This window comes from Entelurus aequoreus, linkage group LG07 (assembly GCF_033978785.1).
Source record: "Entelurus aequoreus isolate RoL-2023_Sb linkage group LG07, RoL_Eaeq_v1.1, whole genome shotgun sequence".
Classification (NCBI taxonomy): domain Eukaryota; kingdom Metazoa; phylum Chordata; class Actinopteri; order Syngnathiformes; family Syngnathidae; genus Entelurus; species Entelurus aequoreus.
In genome coordinates this window covers 65,253,026-65,263,412 of record NC_084737.1, presented here as the reverse complement: position 1 = coordinate 65,263,412, position 10,387 = coordinate 65,253,026, and positions in this window count along the sequence as shown.

Here is a 10,387-nt window from a genome sequence, read left to right as displayed (position 1 = left end):
AGACATTAAAATGTTGGGTAACACTTTAGTATGGGGAACATATTCACCATTAATTAGTTGCTTATTAACATGCAAATTAGTAACATATAGCTCTTAATTAGTCATTATTAAGTACTTATTAATGCCTTATTCTGCATGATCTTATTATACAACAATCCTAACCCTAACCAAATAACTCTAAATTAAGTCTTTGTTACTTACAATATGTTCCCCTAGTGTCCAAATAACTCTTAATTGAGTCTTTGCTACTTAGAATATGTTCCCCATACTAAAGTGTTACCAAATGTTGCAACCAGGGGCTTCACTGAAAGGCAGAAGCAGCAAATGAATCAGCAAAGAAAATATGATTCATATTGAAAAATGCCAGTTTTACACTGGTATGGCATTAACAAACGAATCACAAAAAGACCCTTTGATGAATATTTAGTATTATGTCATTTGAAAGCTCGATACAGGAGGATAAAAAAGAACTTTGCAACAAATAGTTTTCTCTTAATCACAAAACTGTCCACCCATCTTAAATTATTTGCACATTTTCGGAAGAAAACTGCATGTTGTGTTAGATTTTCTTACATTTATCACCTGTCTGTATTTTGAAACTCCACCACCGAGGCTACAATAAACTAAAAGGCTTTAACAGAGTCCCTCTGGCTGCAAATGGGAAACCATATGACCCAATCATGTGCACATGACACTGTGCTAAGAAAGCCAGCCCGTTGTTCTGCTCCACTTTGATTCCTCTGTGCAAGTTTGGAGATCCAGTAGGAGGATCTGCTGCCAACACGGTACTTTTACCCAAAACAAGGTCTTGCATACGCTTCAATTGCAGAGTGTGTGTGAAGTGTGAAACGTACCTGAGTCTGCAATGAGCTGCTCACTGGTGTGCAGGTTCACGGTCTGCTGTTTCCGTGTCTCTCCCATACACGCAAACACACACACACACACACAGCCAACAACACACTGATACACACACACAGGCAGTGTGAATAGTGGGCTAAGAAGAAGAAGAAGAGTGGGATGCTCATATGTCTCCTCCTCACCTGGCCCCTTTGATCTTGTCATTGCCTCCTACCCGAGCTCTCCCCCTCCCACAGGGCAACCGCCTTCCCGTCCCAACAAACACACGCACACACACACAGACAGACACACACACACACACACACACACACCTCCCTCTTCCATCTCCCCTCCAAACCAGGTCCTCGGTCCAGATGGGGAAGGCAGAGCTGGAACAGAGGGGAGAGATGGAACACCAGAGCATGAGACTCATACACACACACACACACACACACACACACACACACACACACACACACACACACAGACATACACACGCACACATACGCGCGCGTAAACACACTCCACACAGTTTCATGCACACATGTAGTGGCTTCAGTAGTGCCCAGGGCAACAAGCAGGGTGGGCAGGCAGGCAGCAGCCATCCTCACTGCTCTCTCCACTGCGGGGTCCTAGTGCCTCCTAACATCCTCTTTCTGTATCCGACACCCCCTGCCCCGTTTCAGCACAGGTCACACTCAGGGCCCTGATCAGGATTTGACAAATGCCGAGGTCAAGAATTGGCGGTCCAAGGAGCTTTGAAAGACTGGAATCATGGGTATTACAGCACCATATGAACAGTATTACCTTCAGCAACACAATGAAAAATCCACTTTGTTTAATTACAATGCTGAAGTTGAGCATATTGAACCATTTTAGCATCATTAAAACATAAGTTTAAAAACTTGAACCACTGACATGGGTTTAAATCCTAGACCTTATGCTTTGAATTTAAAGTGCTCGTGACGCCCTCCACGAGGGACACCGGAAGTTAAAAGGGAAAATGTGTCTTCATATTCTAATCAATAACAGAGCATGACGTGGCCAGGAATACGTTTGGGGTAGCAGGCAGAAGACATTGATACAACGTTGATTATACATACACGTCCTTTAAAACGGACTTTGAAACAATGTTGCAAAATAGTTATATTTTTAAATTGAGACAACATTGATGTACCAACGTTGGATCCACGTTGTTGGGAAATGACCAAATTTTAATGGTCAAATCAATCTTCAATCAAACTCTATTTATATAGCACTTAATCTTAACTCGCTGGAATATAAAGACAATATAACACACATCCATAAACGTGGATGCATATGCCAAAGTGAAATATATTTATCTGTACAGTAATCTATTTATTTATATCCGCACCTTATTGCTCTTTTAACCTGCACTACAACGAGCTAATGCAACAAAATGTTGTTCTTATCTGTACTTTAAAGTTCAAATTTGAATGACAATAAAGGAAGTCTAAGTCACAAGTGTCTCAAAGGGCTGCACAAGCCACAACGCCATCCTCGGCTCAGATCCCACATCAGGGCAAGAAAAAACTCAACCCAACGGGAACAATGAGAAACTTTGAAAGGGAGCGCATATATGACCGGTGCAATGGATGCCAAGTGGATACAGTTAATAATAATAAATCAATGTCACAACCTGACATTAAACAAACATCGTCAAAAATCAAGTTGTTTCAACATTGTATTTGTTTTGTAGAATATTGGTTGAGAAATTACCAAAAATTAATGGTCAAATCAACGTCAAAACCCAGCATTGGTTAAACGTCATCAAAGAGTATGTTGTTTCAACGTTATGTTTGAGTTGCTCAACATCACAACAAGGGTTGTACGGTATACAGGTATTAATATAGTACCGCGATACTAATTAATCATATTTGGTACTATACCGCCTCTGAAAAGTACCTGTCCGTCCCCCCATATGACACAATATGTTACTGCATACGTCAGCAGCTAAATTAGGAGCCTTTGTTTGCTTACTTACTAATAAAAGACAAGTTGTCTTGTATGTTCACTATTTTATTTAAGGCCAAACTTGCAATAAGAAACATATTTTTAATGTACCCTAATATTTTTTGCTAAAATAAAGCTACTAATGCAATTTTTTGTGGTCCCCTTTATTTAGAAAAGTACCGAAAAGTATCGAAACAATTTTGGTTCTGGTACCAAAATATTGGTATCGGGACAACACTAATCACGACCTAATTCAGCAATTTCTTAACGTAGTTTGCATGTCTTGTGCTTGCTGGGAGCGCCTTGTCATTCAATAATTTACATATGACATGCGCTTCGTCATGTAGTTATGAAACTGAAACAGAACAAAAAGAATGCGTTTAGGGCGGCGTGGCACCTGACTGAGATGACAGCGGTATTATATATATCAATTTAATTCAGGTGAAACCAAGATTAGTGACGTCAGTATACTTTAATGTTATGTTGGCAGCACATTTCAGATCAGATCATGTTTAAAGTAACTGTTACTGTCTGGAGTTGTTGTGCTGTGCATGACCAAAGATCGTATATTAAGGGAGGATGATCTACAAACCCCGTTTCCGTATGAGTTGGGAAATTGTGTTAGATGTAAATATAAACGGAATACAATGATTTGCAAATCATTTTCAACCCATATTCAGTTGAATATGCTACAAAGACAACATATTTGATGTTCAAACTAAAAAACTTTTTTTTTTTGCAAATAATCATTAACTTTAGAATTTGATGCCAGCAACACGTGACAAAAAAGTTGGGAAAGGTGGCAATAAATACTGATAAAGTTGAGGAATGCTCATCAAACACTTATTTGGAACATCCCACAGGTGAACAGGCAAATTGGGAACAGGTGGGTGCCATGATTGGGTATAAAAGTAGATTCCATGAAATGCTCAGTCATTCACAAACAAGGATGGGGCGAGGGTCACCACTTTGTCAACAAATGTGTGAGCACATTGTTGAACAGTTTAAAAACCAGCTATTTCTCAACCAGCTATTGCAAGGAATTTAGAGATTTCACCATCTACGGTCCGTAATATCATCAAAGGGTTCAGAGAATCTGGAGAAATCACTGCACGTAAGCAGCTAAGCCCGTGACCTTTGATCCCTCAGGCTGTACTGCATCACCAAGCAACATCAGAGTGTAAAGGATATCACCACATGGGCTCAGGAACACTTCAGAAACCCACTGTCAGTAACTACAGTTGGTCGCTACATCAGTAAGTGCAAGTTAAAACTCTCCTATGCAAGGCAAAAACCGTTTATCAACAACACCCAGAAATGCCGTCGGCTTCGCTGGGCCTGAGCTCATCTAAGATGGACTGATACAAAGTGGAAAAGTGTTCTGTGGTCTGACGAATCCACATTTCAAATTGTTTTTGGAAACTGTGGACGTCATGTCCTCCGGACCAAAGAGGAAAAGAACCATCCGGATTGTTATAGGCGCAAAGTTGAAAAGCCAGCATCTGTGATGGTATGGGGGTGTATTAGTGCCCAAGACATGGGTAACTTACACATCTGTGAAGGCGCCATTAATGCTGAAAGGTACATACAGGTTTTGGAGCAACATATGTTGCCATCCAAGCAACGTTACCATGAACGCCCCTGCTTATTTCAGCTGTATAGCTCGGTTGGTAGAGCGGCCGTGCCAGCAACTTGAGGGTTGCAGGTTCGATCCCCGCTTCCGCCATCCTAGTCACTGCCGTTGTGTCCTTGGGCAAGACACTTTACCCACCTGCTCCCAGTGTCACCCACACTGGTTTAAATGTAACTTAGATATTGGGTTTCACTATGTAAAGCGCTTTGAGTCACTAGAGAAAAGCGCTATATAAATATAATTCAATTCAATTCAATTCAAGACAATGCCAAGCCACGTGTTACATCAACGTGGCTTCATAGTAAAAAAGTGCGGGTACTAGACTGGCCTGCCTGTAGTCCAGACCTGTCTCCCATTGAAAATGTGTGGCGCATTATGAAGCCTAAAATACCACAACGGAGACCCCCGGACTGTTGAACAACTTAAGCTGTACATCAAGCAAGAATGGGAAAGAATTCCACCTGAGAAGCTTAAAAAATGTGTCTCCTCAGTTCCCAAACGTTTACTGAGTGTTGTTAAAAAGAAAGGCCATGTAACACAGTGGTGAACATGCCCTTTCCCAACTACTTTGGCACGTGTTGCAGCCATGAAATTCTAAGTTAATTATTATTTGCAAAAAAAAAAAAAAAAAGTTTATGAGTTTGAACATCAAATATCTTGTCTTTGAACCCAATTGAATATGGGTTGAAAAGGATTTGCAAATTTATATTTATATTTACATCTAACACAATTTCCCAACTCATATGGAAACAGGGTTTGTACCACCTGAGAAAAAACTTAGCTCTCGAAGTACCACCAACAAGAAAATACAGTAGCGTAGTAGGCCTGAGTATTCAATAAAAACCAGGCAGAGGTTTTAGTCAGCAAGTATGTTTAATATATTTGGCCACTGTAACATTACACACAGTTTGAACAGTAACACTGTATTTAACTGTAGGAAAACCAAAACACTGTACTTTAATCAAGTGACTCTTTGGCGTACTACTGATGAGTTTGAGAGTCACTAATCTACCGCATGGTGATGTACAGCGCACGCAATGTTCTACACTAAGTATATTTGTAGTCAGTCATATCATCTTCTATTTGTCACTTAAAACATACAGAGGACCCCTAGAACGATCCAGCACTAAATGAGGGACCGAGTGGAACTAAATAGAACTATTTAATGAGAGGGCTAGTGTGGTGGTAGGACATGGAACAGAAAGTAAAGGTGCTTCAAAACACAGAGACCAAACAGGAAATACTGAAAAAACAAGAGCACCAGGACAGGAAGTGATTCTAAACACAGGAAGTAGAAATTAGAAATAGCACTGGACAGGAATTAAAACACAACAAAGGAAAACCCAAACATGACCAAACTGTCAGTAGCAATCCTGACACCTTGTGGTATATATTGCCCTTATGTGGGCTCTGTACCGCGGATGTCGTTGTGGCTTAAGCAGCCCTTTTAGACACTTGTGATTTAGGGCTATATAAATAAACATTGATTGATTGATTGATATAATATTGGATATGCTTTGGTGCAAATTATTCGCAAATTTTGCTCCAATGTCTTTTTTTGTTCTTTAAGTTCGTTTTTTGAGTCTGTCTGCAAGATGTTCGGTTGTGAAGGTGTTCCCAGATTGCAAATGAAACCACGCCATACCCTCTCCAAAAGAATCATAATTTACCTTCATAAATATTATATAGATTCACCAGGTCACAACATCATCAGGAAGAGCACTCTGGCTGAGAGCTCGACTTAACGTCCAAATAAGTACGTCCACCTCGCTGTGACTTCACAAGGTAGCCAGACTGTGAAACCCCGCAAACAGTCATCCAAAATTGCATGCAAGCTCACGCCAAATTGCATCCGCCTTATGATTTGACGCGTTGGCATTGTTTAACGCGAGAATCCAACATTGTACAACATGTATAAGTCAGAAAAGACCAAATTCGTCATAGATCCCCTTTGAAGAAGACATACTGTAAGTCCACTTCACATGTTTGAATAGGATGAATAGGATAGTGTTTTTCATGCCTACCTTTTTTTTTTTGTTTGACTAATTTCAATTTTACTTAAACCTTTTCTAACGTTCTACACTGAGTAAAATAAAAGTATGTATAATAAGTATTGATATCATTTTAAATTATTGTCAGTATCGGCCAATACTCAAGCTCCAATATCGGTATCATATTGGAGGTGAATAAACCTGGGACACCCACACTGTTTACATTAGAAAAATAGTAATGAAAAGTTGACATGAAATAAATGATACAAAATGCATTAAACTATGTACAAAACACAAAACCAGTGAAGTTGGCACGTTGTGTAAATCGTAAATGAAAAACAGAATACAATGATTTGCAAATCCTTTTCAATCCTTGTATTCAATCGAATAGACTGCAAAGACAAGATACTTAATGTTTGAACTGGAAAACGTTGTTATTTTTTGCAAATATAAGCTCATTTAGAATTTGATGCCTGCAAAATGTTTCAAAAAAGCTGGCACAAGTTGCAAAAAAGCAGCGTCATCATGGACGCCCCTGCTTATTTCAGCAAGACAATGCCAAGCCACGTGTTGCAACAGCGTGGCTTCATAGTAAAAGAGTGCGGGTACTAGACTGGCCTGCCTGTAGTCCAGACCTGTCTCCCATTGAAAATGTGCGGCGCAATATGATGCCTAAAATACCACAATGGAGACCTCGGACTGTTGAACAACTTAAGCTGTACATCAAGCAAGAATGGGAAAAAATTCCATCTGAAAAGCTTCAAAAATTGGTCTCCTCAGTTCCCAAATGTTTACTGAGTGTTGTTAAAAGGAAAGGCCATGTAACACAGTGGTAAAAATGCCCCTCTGCAAACTTGCTGCCATTAAGTTAATGATTATTTGCAAAAAAAAATGTTTGAACATTCATTATCTTGTCTTTGCAGTATATTAAATTGAATATAAGTTGAAAAGGATTTGCAAATCATTGTATTCTGTTTTTATTTACGATTTACACAACGTGCCTAGTTCATTAGTTGTGGTTTTTTGTACATACATACATATATCACATGTTCTCAATTAATTAAAACATAATAAAGTAATTAAACATGAAGATAAAGTATTAGCTGCAAATTTGTTAAAGTGCATTTTGGCAATACAAATCGTTTGAGAGGACAAAAATAGACAATAACAGTGTAAGAGTACAACAAATCGATTAGAGGCCTATACAAAATACACCCAGCGACCATACCTTGCGGTTCACATTAAATGTGACCTTAAACCTAGCTCAACCAGGACCAAAGAATGGCATCAACATGGAGTTACTATATACACATGTTGATATATTCACCTGCAACAACATATACCAGTGTTGCAGTACGATATCTGCATTAGTCACTAAAAGACTACAGAATTAAATGGTTCTCCAGAACTGCATAAAATTGTAGCTTATTCTTTCTCGACCTAAATGCCCCGCCCCTCTCCAAAAGTTTTGTCAAAACACGCCGTGGGCAAATGTTAATGCATTTTTATCATCTCCCTCAGGTGGAGGGAGAACGGTGGGGATCTGGTGGCTGAGGGTGGAGGTTGTTGTTGAAAAGGGTGCAGGGTGTACAGCGGGATGGCTGAAATGAGAGTTACCATGGAAACCATTGTGTTCCCCTCCCCTGTGATTGGTGCTGTGCCAGCTTGTGCAACTATCTGCTATTTCTGTCATGCAACGAGACCTCAGACACGAGTGCAGTCACAGGACACACACACACACACACACACACACACACACACACACACACGCACGCACACGCACACTCACACTCACACATCAACTTACCAACGCAAGCATTCATGGATTTCCTATTATGCTTTACGAATATACAGCAGGGATATTCAACTAAATTGTCTTGGGGCACACATTTCCAGAAAGCTAAGGACCGGGGGACGAACTTCCTTCTTCACTATCAGTCTTCTTTTGCACGTTTCTGAGAACCAGCGTCTTCTACAGTAGACATTTGATTTTGGTTACAGAGTTACAGAAGCGCTCTGCTGTTTTTAAGGACAGTCTACCAAAAAGCTAGTCAAAGATCATCTCTATGACAGTATTCTATTGTTTTTAAAAATCTGCTGCAATAATAGGAGATGCTGAACTTGCTGGTCTCCAGTTGAATAGCATAAATGAAGAAAAAGAGAGGACCTAAAATGGAACCTACTAGTATAACTAAAGAAGTTGAACAAATGGTTACTAACTGCATCTGAGGTAAACAAGCGACAGCAACACATTAGTTACACAAATCACATTATGAAAGAAAATTGTACGTATCTGCCTAAAATGAGAGGACTTAAAGGGGTGCCTTGGGGAACGCCTCAGTTAAGTACAGTGCATGCAGGAAGTATTCACAGTGCTTCACTTTTTCCACATGTTATGTTACAGCCTTATTCCAAAATGGTATAAATTCATTTTTGTTCTGAAATTCTACAAACAATACCGCATATTGACAATGTGAAAAGTTTTTATTTTTTATTTTGCAAATTTGTTTAAAAAAATAAATAAAAATAAAATGTACATAAGTATTCACAGCATTTGCTCAATACTTTGTTGATGCAGCCTCAAGGCTTTTTGAATACGATGCCACAAGCTTGGCACACCTATCTTTGGGCAGTTACGCCCATTCCTCTTTGCAGCACCACTCATCAGGTTGGATGGGAACTGTTGGTTTTCATCCAGGATGTCTTTGTTCATTGCTGCATTCATCTTTCCCTCTATCCTGACTAGTCACCCAGCTCCTGCCGCTGAAAAACATCCCCACAGCATGATGCTGCCACCATCATGCTTCACTGTAGGGATGGTATTGGCCTGGTGATGAGCGGTGCCTGGTTTCCTCCGAACATGACGCCTGGCATTAACACCACAGAGCTCAATCTTTGTCTCATCAGACCAGAGAATTTTGTTTCTCATGATCTGACCCTGGATTTCCAAAGGATGCAGAAAGGCTGCTGAGCGAAACCGCCATGGAACAGCACCACCACCCACAGTCCGGCAATCTAAATCGGCGTTCTGTTGAGGCTCTGTCGTTCAGTGAAATAGCGTGGACTTTTACAAGATCTCGGGAATCCGTGATACGGGAAGTTGTAGTATAGGGAACCACAAACCACTTATTCTGTCCTTCCAGAGGAGCATAAGGAAATAAACTTGGTCCTACCATTAATAACAGGTGCTTAACGGCAACACCGACGACAGTTTTGCCTCGATAAACAACTTTAATTTTTGTAGCAAGCAACAATACAACAATAACATCATCCCTGGAGAGCGTGTCACAACAACCACTCCCCTGCTTTCCCAGTCCATGTGTCAGCTGGTATTTGACACAGGCACCCATATCCCCATACAGCCTGTATATTATTCTTTCATTTTGTCCCTCCAGAATCAGCACATCCTCATCCATTTATGTGAACTAGATGAAATCATATCTGTAAACCTTTGACAAAATTACTTCATGTTTGTCCCCGCCAACGTTCGATCTAAGGTGCGCGCCTGTGCAATTGCGCACTGCTCAAGCGTCCTCTGCGCACGGCAAATCTATGCCATGCACAAAATCCAATAAAAAAAATAAGCGCATAACAATTTTTGACACACGGACACGGCAGAGAAAACAGTTTTCGTCATCATTGTTCAAATATTGTAACGTCTGTCGAGACGCTTTGAGGACATGAATTCCATCCATCACTTTACTGAGCAAAACTCTTTGTCTGCCATAAACACATCACCAAAACATTAGTAAAAAATGATATCTAGCAAAAGTGGTCATTTTCTGCAGTACAAACCAGACCAAAAGCAACTTTGTTATATCAACAGCAGCCGCTCGCTCTTTCTCACTTGCGCCAACACATGCACAAATGGCACATAGCCAGTGATGCGTTTACAGCCACACAAAAAGTCAGACAACTCCAACACCACACATTAAGTGTCATTCCAGGTTGT